The sequence below is a fragment of the Cyprinus carpio genome, chromosome A8 (assembly GCF_018340385.1).
Source record: "Cyprinus carpio isolate SPL01 chromosome A8, ASM1834038v1, whole genome shotgun sequence".
Classification (NCBI taxonomy): Eukaryota; Metazoa; Chordata; class Actinopteri; order Cypriniformes; family Cyprinidae; genus Cyprinus; species Cyprinus carpio.
The window spans coordinates 15,807,699-15,827,676 of NC_056579.1; the positions used below are offsets into that span (position 1 = coordinate 15,807,699).

A 19,978-nucleotide genomic window follows, 5' to 3' on the forward strand; every position below is an offset into this window, starting at 1 on the left:
CAAAAGATTACAGTTCAAATGAAACCAAGCTGATTTTATTGATTGGTTTTAATTGCGCAAGTTAGAAATCAGCTTGTGTGCATATACACAAGACCACACATTCATATACATCACACGTACTCTTAAACAGATACACTCAGACTAAAACATGACTCTTTTGACCTCGCAGCCTGATCTTTGACCTCTTCTTGTGCAGGTTCGCCGTTCTGCCGTCTGGTTCTCTGAAGATTAGTGATGTCAGGCTGATAGACAGTAAATTCTACACCTGTTCTGCTACTAACCCAGCTGGCAATGTCTCACTCACCTACAATTTGCAAATACAAGGAACAATTCAATAATTTTAAGATTTATCTGTGGAAAAGTTCTCAAAATAAACAAACTAGAATGCAAATTTTGGGAGTGTTCATAGTTCATACAATTATTCATCCTTTCAATGACAACATCTGAATACTTTTGTTCAACAACTTGTTAAATTGATAAACATGACAGTGAAAACACTTATAATGTGACAATTTCTGTTTTAAATAACTGCTGTTCTTTTGAACTGTCTATTCATCAAAGAACCCTGGAAAAGTAGCACAAAAATATTAAGCAACATAACTGTTTTCATCATGGATTATAATAAGGAATGTTTCTTGAGCAGAAAATCAGCATATCAGAATGATTTCTGAAGGAACTTGTGACACTGAAGGCTGGAGTAATGACTGCTTAAAATTCAGCTTTGCCATCACAGAATAAATTACATTTCAAAATATATTAAAATAGAAAACAGTTATTAAACAGTTAATATTTCACAATATTACTGTTTTTGCAGTATTTTTGATCAAAGAAATGCAGCCTTGGTGAACACAAGACTTCTTTCAAAAGCATTATTGAACTCAAACTTTAGGATGGTAGTGTATTGGAGGATAGTGTGGTCTTTGTAGAAATTTATATCCTTAATTTCAATTTCCTGTAACAAATGAACTACCAAACAACACAGAAACCAGACTTTTTATGCTGGTTTTATCCTAACAGCTAAACCAAGGATTCAGCCAGCACCTACGTCTCTTAAAGCTCTGATTGGCCAGACGGTGGTGTTGCCATGTGTGGTCCAAAGAGAGCCGAGCCCTCAGATCAGCTGGCTTCATAACGGACTTCTTGCGGGCAGTGATAGGATGCTGAAGATCCAGGCAGTCCAGCACTCGGACAGCGGCACATAGAGTTGTGTAGCCAGAAATAGTGCGGGAGAAGATACCGTTGAGATTGTTCTGGATGTTTTAGGTATGCCTGTTGAGCAAAACTGCAAGAATTCCATCAATCAACTATAAACATTTGTCAGTGCACAAAGAACTCTTTAGAAACCAAAACATTTTAGAAAGGCAATATATCATTATTCCCAGCCAATCTAAATCATAACTAAACATGACTTATATGAGTGTGTTAACATCACCAGTGGACACTGTCACAAATCACCTAGCCCTGTGTCCCTGTACTCTCCACTCTGAGTTGACCTTTGGCTTTGGGCCTTTTATGTTAACCTTGTGATCTGTTTGTATGTGGTTACAGAGGGCCCCTATTTTGAGACAAATGGAGAGACCATCATTGAGAGTGTGGCAAACAGCAGAGTGATTATCCCTTGCCCTGCTCGAGGTAGGTAAACTAACATAGCTTATCGCAAGCATACAGTATGTTTTGGATATATTTCTGTATGTGTGGTGTATTTTCTTCTCTGCTCCCGTGAGTTAAAGGTGCACTAAGCGATTTTTGCGAAACGATGTTGATATTTGAAAGCACCAAAACAAACACGCCCATACCCCAACAGGACATCGCCCCCTATTTTGATAACTCTGCCCCACATGTACGTACACAACCCTGACAGCGACGATGGCAGAATCTGCTATGCCTGCCGGCAGCAGCATATTCAAGCAAAACCCAACACAGAATAGCTGTGTGAAAAAGCAAAATAAACTTAACTCACCGATCAAGAAGAAACAAAGCAACCTCGACATCCGATTCCAGGCCTTCCCACTCTTTGAGTTCTCTCCACCATGAGAAAACTGCTCTAAAATTACGTGGGTCCTACCTCTTGCCTTATTATAACCCTTCTTTTTATATATTGTTTTGTTCCTCCAAAACTTTCCTCTTTTTTTTAAATCTGCAATCTCTCGCTATCTATAGTTGATCTGTTAATATCTTCTCCCTGTCATTGCTAGACAGCAAGTGTGTTTTGGGACTCGGTCCAAGACTGTGGTCAAAAGCATTTTTCAAATATTACTTAATGCACATTTAATTACTCACCCTTATGTTGTTCCAAACCAGTAAGATCTTCGTTCATCTTCAGAACACAAATTAAGATATTTTTGATGAAATCGGAGAGCTTTCTGACCCTGCATATACAGCAATGCAACTGAAACGTTTTATGGCCCAGAAACGTAGTAAGGACATCGTTAAAATAGTCCATGTGACTAATTATCAACCTTAATTTTATGAAGCTACAAGAATACTTTTTGTGCGCAAAGAAAACAAAAATAACAACTTTATTCAACAATTCTTCTCTTCCCTGTCAGTGTGACACATGCATGTGCATTCTTCTGCTCGTAAAAAAAGCATAGCGCATGCATGTTCTAAGTCAGCAGCACCACAAGCATGTGTCATGGTACTCTCGTGAACGGTGGCAGATGCTGACACGGAAGAGAAGAATTGTTGAATAAAGTCATTATTTTTGTTTTCTTTGAGCACAAAAAGTATTCTTGTAGCTTCATAACATTACGGTTGAACCACCGATGTCACATGGACTATTTTATTGATGTCCTTACTACATTTCTTTGCCATAATACATTTCACTTGTGCTTGCTGTCTATGCAGGGTCAGAAAGCTCTCGGATTTCATCAAAAATATCTTAATTTGTGTTCTGAAGATGAGCAATTTTTTCGGGTTTGGAATGACATGAGGGTAAGTAATTAATGACAGAATTTTCATTTTGAGGTGAACTATTCCTTCAAGGAATAATCAAGGAACAAAAAAATTTGTTTAAAATGTCATTTTGCTAAAAAGACAAACTTGGTCACAGTCACACTGTTCAATAGCAAAACTTTTTTTTTTTTTTTTGTTAAACATGTTTAGACCACCAACACATGAACACCTCAATGTTTCAATTACATTTAGTCTTTTAAAACACTACTTTGACTTATAAATGAGATTAAACCGAGCATTAAAGGTGGACTAAGCAATATTTGAAAAATGCTTTTGACCAGAGTGTTGGACCGAGTACCAAAACACACTTGCTGTCTAGCAATGACAGGGAGAAGAGAGCACTCAGTGAGTTCACTGGATGTATATTAGCAGATCGACTATAGATTGCGAGAGATTTCAGATAAAAAAAGAGGAAAATTTCGGAGGAACAAAACATAAAAAAGGGTTATGATCAAGCAAGTAGTGGAGAGAACTCAATGAGCGGAAAGGCCTGGAATCTGAGGTTGAGGTTGCTTTGTTTCTTTTTGATGGGTGAGTTACGCTGATGAAAGTGAAAGTGACGTGACATTCAGCCAAGTATGGTGACCCATACTCAGAATTCGTGCTCTGTATTAACCCATCCGAAGTGCACACACACAGAGCAGTGAACACACACACACTGTGAACACACACACCCGGAGCAGTGCGCAGCCATTTTATGCTGCGGCGCCCGGGGAGCAGTTGGGGGTTCGATGCCTTGCTCAAGGGCACCTAAGTCATGGTATGGAAGGTGGAGAGAGAACTGTACATGCACTCCCCCCACCCACAATTCCTGCCGGCTCGAGACTCGAACTCACAACCCTTCGATTGGGAGTCCTGACTCTCTAACCATTAGGCCAACGACTTCCCTAAGCAACTTGAGATACTGCGGCTGGCAGGCATACCAGAATATACCACCGCAACAGACAAAACAAAGATCCGAACCCGATGGCTTTTGCTTGAATATACTGCGGCTGGCAGGCATAGCAGATTCTGCCATCGCCACTGCCAGGGTTGTGAACCTAACCTACGTGTGGGGCGGAGTTATCAAAATTGGAGCAATGTCCAGTTGGGGTATGGGCGTGTTTGTTTTGGTGCTTTCAAATATCAACATCTTTTAGCAAAAATCGCTTAGTGCACCTTTAATGACAGAATTTCCATTTCTGAGAGAACTATCCCTTTAAACAATTATTGGAAATAGAAATTCAAAAATATGCATCCCTGCAGAATATAAGTATTACTTTTAAATCTTGCTGACCCCAAACTTTTGAACGGTAGTGTATTTGAATAATTTTACCAATTAATAGATCTATAATAACAAAAAGTATAGATCCATTTACATATATGTAAACAAGCATATGTGTGAGAGAGTGATGTGATAAAAGCTGTACAGAAAGCTGTCTTTGGGAGTTTTGTTTTTTTTCTCGCTGTCTGTCACCATATGGTCTCTCTTCTCACTGCTGCCTCATTTTGGCTGCTGGCAACATCCTTATTCGATAACACTTAGCACAGGTTTAACAGCTTGTTTCACATAAACAGACCTGGTAAGGAAGTCAGATGCCTTCACTTGCTGGGATTGTTGTTTAGTGTGAATTTATGTCTGTTTATGAAAAGCACTACTATGATACATATCCAGCTCTTCCCATGCACACTAGGTGTTGTTTTGATGGAAACCTGCCATTGGCAACCCTGCATGTGACGGATATGAGATGATGTGTGTGTATGTATGTGTGCAGCAGCTGGAACACTACTCTTCTCCTTTGTCTCTGAGGGTCACATCTGCTTTCCTGCATGCAATGTCCCACTGGGAGAGGAATCCTAATTAGGGACTGTTGCAGGCGGAGAGGAGGAGGGATAAGAGCAAGAGTACAGGGGAAGAAAGGGATTGAAGGGTCGTTTTTAGCTAGAAAAAGGCGGTTATCAGTCTGTCTTGAATCAGGGCAAAGATGGTCAAGTCATCCTTACTTTTAAGTGGAAATTGTGTTGAATTGCTGTTTGCTTTCTTGCGTTTGTGTTGTATCGCTAACGTTGTTGTGACGACTGAGAATTCAGACATCTGTGTAACACTTAATGAGAGGTACTTAATACAGATGTGACAGTAAATAAGTGCAAACGACTGTGCTGTCGTGCATGTTTGGTTGCGGATGACGGTAATCAGGTTCCAGCAAAAGTGCTCGTCTGTAAAATAAATTGACATGTCTAATAAACACACTTCATAGGAAATGAGCTAACACAAACACAACTTTTACAGTTGATTTATACATGCTGTGTTATGATTTCACTCTACCCTAAAAGTTTGGGATCAGAAAGCTCACTAAGGCTATATTTATTTGATAAAAAAATACAGTACACTACAATCTTGTGCAATATTATTAAAATAACAGTTTATATTTTAATATATATTTTGAAATGTCATTTATTCCTGTGATGGTAAAACTGTATTTTCAGCAGCCATTATTTTAGTCTTCAGTGTCACATGATCCTTCAGAAATCATTCTAATATGCTGATTTACAAACATATAAAATTATTATCAGTGTTAAAAACAGTTGTCCTGCTTAATATCTTAATATAAACAGTGAAAACAATTATACTTATCTTAATATCTTAAAATAATACAAAGAACAAAAAAATAAAAATAATATCAAATATACAAAATAGAAAAAATATAAAAAATATAAATTCACTATTTACAAATTTAATAAATCCAATACTAAGAAAAAAATAATCGATTAAAAAAAAAATTATAATAATCATAATAATAATAATAATAATAATAATAATAATAGATCTACCATACTAATTAATTAATTAATTAATTTTTACAATCAAAAAAAAAAAAAAATAATAAATAAATGAACTATATGAAAGCATGCACTTTTAAAGCATTTTAATTATGTTAATATAACCAAACATAAATCATTTTAAGACTTAGTGAACCCCTAGCTGAGAATGCACATCGTAATGATTTCTGTTTGTTTGCAAACAGTCATAATTTTAGCAGTTAAGTTTGATGCTTGATGACAATACATTAAAAAATGTTAACATCCATATAGAACACACACTGTTTTCTTATAACAGAATTTCTCAGTCCTACGGGTGTGTTAGATAAAAAAGACGTGCCAAAAAGTGTAGGAGTGAGGAAATCTTTAAATACTAGACCCAACCAAAACAAACGCACACCAATCAAATACACGACATCATCTAAGTAACACATTTTATAACGTGCATCATCTGAAGTATTGTTTTAGGGATTTCTTACAAATAAACTGCTGCTATTGTTATCCTGTAATGTAAACGGGACCAGTTGCACGCCATTCTTTAAGTTACAAAAATAATGAATCCAAACATTATGACTGTAAACATCTGCTCTGGGAGTTCTTTTCCCTCCACTTCTGATTGGCTTGTTGTAAAAAAAAGTGGATGACTTATTGTATACAGTGACCTCTAAAAGTATTTGGACACTTAAGATGCACTTAAAAATGTAAGACTAACTAGAAAGTGAAGAAAAAAGGTACTTATACACGTTGTAGTTCAAACATTAGTCAAACATTACTGTATTTCAAATAAAAGCAAAATCATCACTTACAAAAGCCACCAGCATCATATACATACTCCAACACCCTCAAGTCATTTCAGACCTGTATGGTTTCTTTTTTTTCGGTGGCCGGGTTTTCCCCGATAACGATTGATCTTAGTGCTTAAGAGTGTTTTCTACGAGTAATTTTACGATCGTTCGTTATTGTTTTACGTGCGTTCCCAACAATGCACGTAAAGCAATCGCACGCCTCTGTGTTTTAAGTGCTACTTAGGAGTCGCTATCCGTTTGTCAAGTGCTGAAATGTCACCTTATATAATGGCTCGTAATTGTCGTACACGATCGTTTATTAACGTTAACCTAATGCTGCGTTCCAGACAGACAACTTGGATATAATAACTATAATACATACAATATTATATTTATATTGTAGTGTATATAATATACTTTACATAATAATATATAATGTACTTTATATACAGTATAGAGAGAGAGAGAGAGAGAGAGAGAGAGAGACGTTATTTCCGGGTCTAATACATAGCTGGTTTTCGTGCACTTCAGCAAGTCATTGACATATTTCACCCCAACCCCTCCATGATTTTTCAAGTGCTACTTAAGTTACGATGCTTTTGGAAACAGACCGTAATATAAAGATCACTCGTACGATCGTTTTTACTAACTTCTTAGGCTTACGAAGCTTTTGGAAACTCAGACCTGTATGGTTTCTTTTTTTTCGGTGGAATATAAAAGCAGTTTCCAGCTAAAATGAACACTAGTGGCAGTATAGCACCAGCAAGTTTTATTTCTTTTCATACAAATTATGCAGGTTATCGATTAATAAAGAAACATTTTCGAGTGGTTCCATTGGTACAATACTGCTATGACCTCAAAACACTTTTATCTAGTAAACTTGCTTGGTAGCTCACCTGGTACAGTGCATAAAAACAATATAGTTATGGCTTTTCTGATGTAGTAAACTTGCTTGGTAGCTCACCTGGTACAGTGCATATAAGCAATATGGAGGTACAAGTCCTGTGAAATGCAAGTCACGGTAAAAGAGATGAAAAACTTATTTTCAAATCCAAAATAACATTAAACTTCTATCCCCACTGAAACGCCAACAACAACAAATAAAATATCCCCATAAAAAACACACAACAACCAAAAAAATACAACAAAAAAAAAAAATAAATACAGAATCATTTCTGAATACTCTTTTAGCGTCACTCACTGGGTGTTTCCCTTTGAAATTGTTGAAAAATGTGCAAGAAGCCACAATGTCATTTTGCAGAAATGTCATTACAGACATGTTTTCTAATTAGCCTGGGTTGCCCATACAATGAAATGGGGTTCAAAATAACAATGGCTACATTCATTGTATGAATAGAAAAGCACACAAAAAACTCTATATACAAAATCTTTAACACATATATGTTACAAAAAAAATAAAAAAAACTAGTATTAAACTCTTTGATTCATATGGATACTTTTTATGATTCACAAGACTTGGATTAAACTCTTTGATTCATATGGATACTTTTTATGATGCCTTTATGACCTTTTTGGATCTTCCAAGTTTTGGTTATCTGGAATTTCAATGGAGGTACAGAAACCTCTGAGGTTTTATAAAAAAAATATCTTAAAAAAAAAAAAAAAAAAAATATATATAGAATATATATATATATAGGTATATATATATATATATATATATCCCTATATGTTTCGAAGATTAACCCAATTCCTATGGTTTTGAACTATCCCTGATTAGTTCTGAATGTCCAAAAGTGTCCACTTTTTGAATTTTTCCCCCTTATTTCTTCCACAACCATATAGACTCTACTTGTCACTAAGAGGTTACTCCCTGCCCCGTCACTTAAAGATAAACGATACTACCCCCCCCCCCACTCAAATAAAGACAAACCTAGTAAAGTTCATCACACATCTGTTAAAGGGGTCTTGGAGGATGATATAGGACCATATTGGTGTGTTTGAACTACTCCCCTTACTGCTGTCCTGAAGTCTCTTGGCTTTTATCTTTGAGCTATAAATCTAGTGTTCTTAAGCTTGATCAGTCCTCTTCTGATATACTGTGTCTGGCATCTTCACTCGGTGCGTTTCACCTTGAAATACTGTTTCACGGGACATCGCCTGATCCACTTCAGAGGAAAGAAATTTACTGGCATCCTACCTTTGTTTCTACTCTTTGTTGTCTCACTGTCAGATGGATAGATATATGATCTTGTTTTTAAGCTCTGGCGAGCTGTGTGTTCATTGTGCACAGGGCATTGTGATTCTGCCATCTCTGATCGATGTCTTCTCTTTCACACATACTGTTTCTCTCTATCTCATTTGTTCTTTTGCTGTTGTCATTCCCTGGCTAGGTTCTCCTGCTCCTTGGGTGCGATGGTTCAAAAATGGCCTGGAGATTCATATGGATCGATCGGAGCAAGGAGTGTCTTTGGCTGAGAATGGCTCTCTGGTGATTGGCTCAGTTTCGCCAAGTCACAGTGGAGATTTTAAGTGTGTGGCCACTAATGAAGCAGGATCAGTGGAGAGGAAGACCAGGCTAAAGGTCAATGGTGAGACTCTTGCGGTATTTCCACATGGCTAATGGCATTATAATACATTTGAAATGAATGTCTATTTAGTCTAATTTAGATCAATGATTCCCAGCAAGAGCTAAAGTTTATGTACTCCAAGGGTATATAAACAGTCTACAGTGAGCATTTGTTAAATCTCTGTTACAGGGGAAAAAAACATTTAAAAGATTCAAGTAATGTAGAGTAATCTATTATTATTATTAGAATAGATCTATTTTTAGACTATTTGAATTTTTATTGTCTATTGACTCATACAAAATTTGTCCTGTATAGTATACATACAGCAGGAGTTAAAAGGAACAAATTTCTGGTTTATGTCGTTTTAGAGTAGGCACTTACAGTAGATTTATTTGAAGGTTTTTCATTGTTTGATTACATTAATTTGTACAAGCAAATTACAGTCAGGGTTTAGTGCTGGATTGAATTATGCTGAATGATTTATTTGTCTCACAAATCTAGTTCCACCAGAAATCCAAGAAGATGGGCAGCCTTTGAATCTGACAGTCACACTGAAGCAGCCCCTCACACTGGGATGTGATGCTTTCGGTATCCCGACCCCAACCATCACCTGGACTAAAGACAACAGACATGTAGGATTTTTCATGAACATTGTTATGTAGCAAATAATGTACAGTCATCCTGTCATTATAAAACCCAAAAATAGAATATAACAAAATAGAACCCAACAAGACCCCATTATAAAGTGATTAATTATCCTGATTATTACACAGCTACCTAACAAATAAATTTTTTAATTAACATGGAATTTTACTGCAGAGCAATATGAGACATGTATCTAGTGTGATTTATTTTATTTTATTTTATTTTATTTTCTCTATGGCACTCCTCTAGTGTAATGGTAACATAGTGCCACCTAGTGGCCATGAAATTCATCACAATTCAATCTACTCTTGGAAATCAATTACCCACTTTGTGTTCTAGGTACTGGAGACCCCAGGGGTCCATCTGCAGAATGGAAAAAGGCTTTTAAAGATTTACCGTTCACAACAATAACACTCTCCACACTTCCCCCACACCCCACAAAACTCCTCTGGAAGAAACAAGAAAGTATAATACTTTAAAAACAAAATGAAAAATAAAAAACAAAACAAAAAAAACAACGGCTTAACAATTCTGTATTTTGCTTGTAACAGTTGATACAAATCCCTTTAATTGTTTTTTGATTGTCGTTAGCAAAGCTGTTAGAGTGATGGTAGTGTAGATCTGCCCTGTAGTTTATTTCTTATTTATTCTTATGTCCTGGTGTGTACATTCAGCTCCACCAGTAATTTCAGGTATCTCAGGAGTGCAGGAACTAACCGTCATTGCTGGGCAGGAAGTGGACATGCAGACAGTGGAATGGAGTCATGATGGAGAGTGAGTCATAAACAAAAACAAGTCAAACACACACACAATCACATGCTCCTGTCTTCCAGCTTCTGTGCTCATGTGTGCTCTTCAAACCCCCTCTCAGGGTTTTATCTCCTTACGGAGACCCTCATGTGGAGTTTCTGGAGAAGGGACAGGTGTTGAGGGTGAAGTCTGTCAGGCCGAGGGATCGTGGCCTGTATCAGTGTATGGCCAGTAACAACGCTGGGACTCAGGACAAGGCAGTCTAAGGCGACACTTGTTCAAGAATCAGACTACATTGTTTGTGCTCTATGGCTTTGTTTTACAAGAAAATGAATCATAAACTGATTCTTTGAATAATTTGTGCTCTATGGCTTTGTTTTACAAGAAAATGAATCATAAACTGATTCTTTGAATAATAAGACTGAATGTATGGTATTGTTTTGATTCATTAAATGAACAATATCATTAGAGACATTCATTTGGGAATGATTCACTTTTTGATTCACTAAAAAGTGATGCCGGCTTATAAGATTTATTTGTTCAAGAAACTGGCTATATTGGTTGTTCTGAATGCATTTGCTTTACTAAAAAAAATTACATTTGAATTTTCTTCCCTATTGGTTCTTTTCATATAATTTGAGAAATTGAGAAATTTCTCAATTCCCAATCTCAGTAAATAGTTTTCAAAACACCCACATTTTCTTCATCTTTACAATGATCCAGTTCTTATCCAATCTCTATTCTCTGTCTCTTTACAGCTGCTCCCATGATTCGTGATGCTGGTGAGAATTCAGAGGGAACTGTCATTCTGGGCTTCCCTGCTGTTCTTCACTGTGAAGTTGAGGGGATCCCACTTCCCACTATCACCTGGCTAAAGAACAACCAGCCTATTGTGTCCAGCTCACCTACACACAGGGGTGGACAGTCTTTCGTGTGGCTTGGTGGCGTGGTGAGGATCACAGGCACCTACACATGTCGAGGAGTTATGGGCTGGAACAGTGCACAGGCACCACACACTAAGAGTTATGGGTAGGAATGCAATGTAGTGCGATTTACATAGCTAAATGTTGCTTGTTTTTGTCAAAGATTAATGCTGTGTCATTTCCTCAGTACCTCCACAGATTGAGGGGGATTCTACAACTCTCAGCTTTGGCAGAAGAGAAAGTGAGAATTAATGGGACATTGACCTTGTCATGCCTGGCCAAAGGCTTTCCAGAACCTGTCACACAATGGTTTAAAGACGGACAGGTCTGTAGATCTGTTTTGTGTCCCTCAGGTTGTTCCATAGTTATGTAGACCATACTGTGCCATATTGCTTTTTTTGCAACAGTTAATGAATAAACTCATTAATGAGTTAATGAGTCACTTACATTTTAAACACAATATTGTGAGTTAATTTGTGTATTTTTGTTCCTCCAATGAAAATTGTTCCAAACGAAACAATCAAGTCTCTGAATAACATACAATTTTGGATCTGCATCAGCAGCATTTTTTTATGTATTGGTTGAATTAATGATTCAATGACTCAATCATAAATACGTAGAGTCATTTGTTTAATTCCTGAATAAATCAGCGTGTTTGAATGAATTTCACTTATGAAGTCCTTTATTTGTGCTGTTGCTCAGCCAATCAAATCAAAGTGTTCTTCTTTGTTTTCTTCTTTGATTATGTAGTTAAAATTAATTCAACAAATGAAACTTTTGAGGAGTAATGAATGAAATAGTTATATTGAAACAATCTCTATTGTATTTGAAATTATTATTTATTGTAGTTAATTTTTGTATTTCTTGTATATAAAAAAAATCACTAGGTGGGACTTTATGAACAGAAAACTTTGAGGTTTATAAAAAAAAATAAAAAAAAAAAAAAAAAAAATATAATATATATGATAGAATATATATATAATATATGTATATATATATCTCTATTGTTTGGCGAAGAGTAACCAAAGCCTATGGGTTTGAACTATCCCTGATCGTTGTGGCCTTCCAAAATGTCCACTTTTTTTTGAATTTTTCCCCCTTATTTCTTCCACAACCATATAGACTCTACTTGTCACTTGAGGAAGTTTAAGAGGGTGACTGTAAAACAAGTAAGAGGTTACTCCCTGCCCCGTCACTTAAAGATAACCTAGTAAAGTTCATCACACATCTGTTAAAGGGGTCTTGGAGGATGATATAGGACCATATTGGTGTGTTTGAACTACTCCCTTTACTGCTGTCCTGAAGTCCTCTTGACTTTTTGTCTTTGGAGCTATAGAATCTGGTGTTCTTATTAAGCTTGATCAGTTCTCTTCTGATATACTGTGTCTGGCATCTTCACTCGGTGCGTTTCACCTTGAAATACTGTTTTCACGGGGCATTGGCTGATCCACTTCAGAGGAAAGAAATTTACTGGCATCCTACCTTTGTTTTCTACTCTTTGTTGTCTCGCTGTCAGATAGATAGATATATGATCTTGTTTTTTAAGCTCTGGCGAGCTGTGTGTTCATTGTGCACAGGGCATTGTGATTCTGCCATCTCTGATCGATGTCTTCTCTTTCACACATACTGTTTTCTCTCTATCTCATTTGTTCTTTTGCTGTTGTCCATTCCCTGGCTAGGTTCTCCTGCTCCTTGGGTGCGATGGTTTCAAAAATGGCCCTGGAGATTCATATGGATCGATCGAGCAAGGAGTGTCTTTTGGCTGAGAATGGCTCTCCCGCTCTGGTGATTGGCTCAGTTTCGGCAAAGTCACAGTGGAGATTTTAAGTGCCTGGCCACTAATGAAGCAGGATCAGGGAGTGGAGAGGAAGACCATGCTAAAGGTCAATGGTGAGACTCTTGCCGGGACCATTTCCACATGGCTAATGGCTTTTATAAATACATTTGAAAAATGAATGTCTATTTTAGTCTAATTTAGATCAATGATTCCCAGCAAGAGCTAAAGTTATGTACTCCAAGGGTATATAAACAGTCTACAGTGAGCATTTGTTAAATCTCTGTTACAGGGGAAAAAAACATTTAAAAGATTCAAGTAATGTAGAGTAATCTATTATTATTATTAGAATAGATCTATTTTTAGACTCTTTGACTTTTTATTGGGTCTATTGACTCATACAAAATTTGTCCCTGTATAGTATACATACAGCAGGAGTTAAAAAGGAACAAATTTCTTGGTTTGTGTCGTTTTAGAGTAGGCACTTACAATAGATTTATTTGAAGGTTTTTTCATTGTTTGATTACATTAATTTGTACAAAGCAAATTACAGTCAAGGGTTTAGTGCTGGATGAATTATGCTGAATGATTTATTTGTCTCACAAATCTAGTTCCACCAGAAAATCCAAGAAGATGGGCAGCCTTTGAATCTGACAGTCACACTGAAGCAGCCCCTCACACTGGGACGTTATCCCTACCCCAACCATAACCCAAACAAAACACAAAATAAATACAACATACATCAAGAACATTTCAATAAAACAAATAATGTACAGTCATCCTGTCATTATAAAACCCAAAAATAGAATATAACATTACTGATTTACTTTTTTAACTGATTAATTTATGTAAAAGAAGAATCAGGTAAACAAATAGTTTCAAATAAAATGAAAAAAAGAAACACAACAAAAACCTGCAGGTGTTTAACCATTGCTGTTTGTCCCCCTCATCAGCTCCCCATGCTGTTGAGCGCACAGAACCGACTGAGCAGGTGGCCGTGGTCCAGGGGCTCTTCAGTAACTCTGACCTGTGAAGCCCGTGGTGTGCCTCCTCCAACTCTTATCATGGCTAAAAGATGGCCAACCGCTTTCACTGCACCGTAATCTTCTGATGGATGGACAGGAAACTCGACTCCTATTCTCTGATGTGGGTCCCAGTGATGGAGGCCTCTACAGCTGTGTAGCGAGCAGGCCAGGCAGGAAGCAGTACCAAGACTTTCAATCTAACAGTGCAAGGTATTTGCAGTTCAAAGCAGATGTATAAATGTAAACATGAGAAGTAAAGAAATTAGAGAAGGTTACCCCTAAAGGGATATTGTGAAAAATGAGACATGAGATTGGAAAGAAAAATTATATTTCAAAAGCTTTTGCCTTCTCTCGCAAAAACTTTTGCGTTCCCCTGCCAAATTTTGTGTTTGCTGTGAAACATTTGCATTGGCTCGCAAACCTTTTATGTAAATCAGTACTTTCGTGAGAGAATGTAAAGTTTGTTTGGGGGACACAATATTTTTGCAAGTAAATGCAAATGTTTTGCGAGAGAACAGAAAGTATTTCCGGCAGAAAACGCAATGCTTTTGCAAATATTAATTTTTTCCTCCTATCTCATATTGGTTTTTCCATCACCATTTCCCCTTTGGGATGTATAAATGCATAATATCTGATGTAAGTATTAAATCTGAGGACGTATTTGCCCATGCTAGAGCCCCCCAAGATCTCGGGTTCTTCCTCACCTGACGAGCAGCTGGTTGCAGTGGACAGTGTGCTGGAGCTGGAGTGTATTGGCAACCGGTCTTCCCCCTCCTACCTCAGCTGGATGAAAGATGGACATCCACTACAGAACAGTATGGCAGTATTAGAGAGAGATGGGCAACTGCTCAGGATCAACAAAGTTCAGGTGCTTTGAATATGGTGCTTATTGAAATGAAGGTGTTTAAGCTTGTTTGTAATGGATTGGTTTCTCAATTTTGTGGCTTGGGCATTGGAAGCAAAAAAAAAAAAAAAAAAAAAAAAGGTCAACCCCCAGAAAAATTGATTGGGTAGATGCCATTACAAATTAAACAGTTGTGCTTTTACCCAAGTACCTGAAGGTTTTTTCCAAAAATAAACACAGTAACAAAAAGTCTAGGATAAGTTGTGATTTTGAAAAAAAGAAATTATGAAACATTCACTAAATAGCAGCTTTTTTAGTGACAGTTGGGGAGCACACAGCCAGACCAACTTAACCAGCAGATATGCTAAGATGCAGGACCGTGCAGAGAGACATTTGGAGGGGCATGTGATCAAAGTATAAAAGGGCCCCATGGAAACAAGGCTTTAAATATGGCTTTGCTTAAAATATCAATACAGCAATATACTGTGACACATTCACTGATACATGTATTGATATGGATTGCTTCTGTATTGATACAGCAGCAAATGCTGTGTGACACAGTTTTGAAAAAGAAAACACAAAACAGGAAAAGATAATTTTAAGTTTAAAAGTTAAAGATTTTTTTTTTTTTTTTTTTTTTTTTTTTGCACCTCTTAATCACTCTGGAATTAGAAACTGAATTGTTTTATTGATGTTATTATTATTATTATTATTACTATTATTGTTATATTATTATTGATATTAATATTATTAATATTTATTTTAGTATTATTAGGTTTACAGGGTATGGTGTATTTTGCTGTTGTCAAACACTACTGTTCTGCTGTTGTAGATAAAAAAAAAAATATTTATGTCATAACAAAGTATTGCCTGCTTCTATAATCCTCTACGTGTTTTTAATTTATTCATTTTTTACTTGGAATATATTATAATTGAAAAAAAACTATATTTTGGAAAAAATAGTTTAGGAACCAACAGTGAATTGTTATGACAAATGTGTAAATAAACATCATTCATAAACAGTTAATGCCTGTTTGTCACAGAAAAAAAATCTAGTTTTCGCTGATAATATACATGTTTGTAAGCACTCTATAATTAGACATTGAAAGCTTAAAACCTCCAAAAGATATGTAAGAAAACCATAACCTACAATAGCAATCGTTTACTTAAAATCTTTTATGGTTTTGGGAGGGAGGAGTTGTCATATAAAATATATTTACGCGGTTTAGGAATCAATTAGTCTGTGAAAAACATATAGTTGGACAAGGTGCAATAGTTGATGGCGCGTCGTCATAGAACTAATCTAATACATTTGGACTAAAATTGTATTCAAAAAAATTCTAATGGAGTTTGGAATGGCAACTCCGCGTGCGGCGTACACACAGGGCCTCTCTAAACAAATACATACTAGAACCTTAGTTAAACTGTAAAGAATAACATGGACATTATGGCTTTACTCCTCAGACGATTTTCTCGTAAAATTATAATGAAAAAGCTGACTAAATTGACCAAAAAGTTCTTTTAATACATTTTGAAAACCATTGTCACTTCCCACACTCTTTATTGAAGAGTGTCTTAGTTTACAAAAAAAACCTTGGTCTGTATTCACAAAGCGTTTATGAATTACACAATTAAGTTAATTAAATCGTGTTACCAACTTTGGAGGTTAAAAATATTTTGTATAACTAACCTCTAATAGCAGGGTCGTTTCAAATGTCTAAGGCAGGTCTGAACCGGAGGGCGACAAAAAGCATAGAATTCTCAACCAGCATTGCTGTACAAAAATAATGCTCTAAAAATGTTTATATACTTCACTGTCTGATATATTGTATGCAAGGGCATTTATGATAATTTCAGACGTTTTTGTTGTTAAGGAAACAAATAAGCTTGACAAATTGGACCGAATGCAGTGAAATTGTCTTAGGTGGCCAAACACCAATGACATTATTTTATTGCAAAAAAAAGTTTCAGTGTATGCAACCCCTTACTGGATAAAGCCCATACAATGACTGATGTTTTGCCGAATGCGAGCCGTTGTGGCGAGGACGCAACAATAAACGAATCCCAACCCACGGCATAAGCAACAGGAAAAAATCCTGGACAGTGAATGATTCCCCCATACTATTTATGACGTAGTCCAACGCTTTTTTTTGCAACAGCCACTTTGTTGCAATTGTAGATCCGTGTACAACTTCAAGCTGTTGGCTGTGGCCGTCGCGCCACGACACGGTCCATTAAGCAGGTAATGTTATTATTGCTAACATAGTGGAAAACTCATCAAAAAATACATTTGATATCATCTGTATTAAAGAGAAAAATAATCACTTCATCTGATGTTTACTGAATAAAAAATACCCTGACAGCCTTACTTACTGGAGTTCCACAACTATTGACTTTGTTCTCTCTCACTGTGTGTGTAGGTGATGTAAAAGAGAAAAGCAGGCATTTGGACCAATGTTTATAATACACAGTGTGGTTTTTAATCATATTTTTAGACGCCCGTTGATTTTCTCAATCAATTCCACCTACGCATATAGTTTTTAGTAACATAAAAAAAAGACAACACGACCCCCGACTCCATTTTCTCAATCAAACAGCAAGAATTCAAGAGAAGAGGCACCTTCGTTTATATTGCTGTGTGTAGAACTATGTTAGCTGCATTTTAAATATTTAATAAATATTTAATTTTAATAAAATGTAAATTTGTTCCCCCGCCACTTTTTTTCAGGGCAGGTGTGTTCAGTGTAAATTAATCAAGGATTAAAATAAATAAAAAAAAGAATAAAATACAAATAAACAGAAAATTCAATCAAATAATAACAAAGTTAATCTAAACAAAATAGAAGCAATGTGAACATCATGGAGTGCTGAACCAGAGTTTGTCTTACTATTGGGAGATTCAGTACAAGGGTTTGTATTACCAAAGTTCCATTAAGGCAAGTCATTTCACTCAGTGGCCAACTTTGAAAAACTATATGAGTGACACGTCTAGGGTATTCTATAGTCTTTGGTATTACTTACTTTTGGAGAAAGCATAATGGTCAACTTGGATCACATGTGCCTTAATAACCAATCACATTATAGCCTCGACGTCACTGAATTTCAGTCAGAGTTGTGCAACACTCAGTAGCCATTTACGGATACCATAGGAATGAATGAGAAATGCCGTAAGCTGAATCCCACCTGTCTCAAAAAATCAGTGACTACTTTTATAAAACTAAATTTTTTTAGGTGTAAACTCTAAACAATACTTTTGGACTGAACTATTTTTAGTGTAAAACATGTTGTCGATTAGCCGATAGGCTGTCAATTCATTAAATGATAAGTGTAGTGAAGCCTCTCCTCCATACTCAACACTGAAAAAAAAAAAAAAAAAAAAACGGCCTCTGGTCTCCTTTCCCACTTACTGCCAAAGTGGTAGCATTAGCATCTAGTGGCTTTGGCTGAACACTCTCCTGCAGTTTATGTTTCATTCATACTCAACACTGGAGGTTGTTCTCTCGCAGAACAGATCTAGAAGTAATAACTTATGACTTGCAGGAAATCCCTAATATGGACAAAAGCAACCGACTATGGCCACGTCACAAATGGCACACTTCATGTGCACTTGTGGTCTTGCAGACTGACAGTGGCCGTTAAGTCCACGAGACTGTAGAGTGTCCCAATCGTCATTTTAGCTTTCAGAAGGGTGTTCGCGAGTGCCCCCTTTGCAGCCGCTATGAACCCTCGATGTCAAATACATATATGTTTAAAGACTTATTTTAAAATGATATATAATATTAACGCTGTTGGCAAACCAATATCTGCTGTAAACTGAGCGGAATAGAAAGCAGAAACGTTTACTGATGAACATTGAAGACAATAAACACACGATTGGGAAAATATGTGTGTATTATTTGTGTGTGCATTTTTCAATTCATCTCCAGGTAATAAAGTATGCGAATAATGCAGTACTAAGTACCATATCATTTAGTATAGAAACTATTAAATATATTTCCAGCCTTATTCTGTTTTAAAAATTGGAAAAATGTTCCTAGTAGCCTTTATAAACCAATTATAAAATTATCATTAGGAAAATATAGGACAAAAAATATTATAGGCCCTTGCTGCAGCTAAAGTTACTTCTACGGTTACACACAGCAATACAAAACAACAGCTGTGCATGCTCTCTTAATGGCGTTCTTGTAAAATAATAATATTTTAATGTTATAAGTAAACGAGCCACACCGTACTGCTGAGAACTCCACTTACCGGCAGCCGTGGACGTTGGGCATCAAGGGGAAAAAGGGGCAGGTGCTCAAGTAACAAAAAGTTTGGGGTTGGTATGATTAATTAATTTTAAGACTCATTATATATTTTATTATATAATTAGAATAAATTAAAGGTTATGGTCTATTGCAGATACATATATGTTTAAAGACTTATTTTAAAATGATATATAATATTAAATATATTTATAATTATGTAAAATAAAAATATGCCTAAATATGTTTAGCATTACATTGCATTTATCAAACTGTGGCCGTAAGCATTTTAAACCTATTAATGACTTGTATGGAAGACTGTATGAACCACATTACTATACATTTTTTTCAGAAATATCTTTATATCCCTCTCCTCTTAGCCCCACCACAGATTTCTGCTGGTCAGTCAGAGATGACCGTCATTCAGGGATTTCAAGCACTGCTGCCATGTGCGGCACAGGGTCTTCCAGAGCCCAGGGTGAGTCCCTGTGTCAAACCTACCTGGCAAATTCACTCTGCTGAGGTCAGGAGAAATTATTGGATATTGGATTAGAAATGAACATAATGCCCATTTAAAATACCCTTCATATGAAGACATATTGGGATTTAGAGAAATGGAAATACCCCTTCATATGAAAGACATGATGCTACTTTATGTATTTGCAGCTTTTAAAGGTCTCTTTTATGCTGAGCTCGATGTGACTGG

General features: G+C 36.3%; 1 long non-coding RNA gene across 1 annotated transcript; it reads left to right on the forward strand.

Annotated features, from left to right (window-relative positions):
• Window positions 1-1,021: 1,021 nt before the first annotated feature.
• LOC122146019 lies at window positions 1,022-19,773 on the forward strand. The gene is made up of 7 exons (XR_006160713.1): window positions 1,022-1,263; window positions 1,549-1,632; window positions 8,891-9,088; window positions 9,569-9,699; window positions 14,113-14,394; window positions 14,859-15,052; window positions 19,653-19,773. It is a non-coding gene; the product is annotated as an uncharacterized LOC122146019 (long non-coding RNA).
• Window positions 19,774-19,978: the final 205 nt, after the last annotated feature.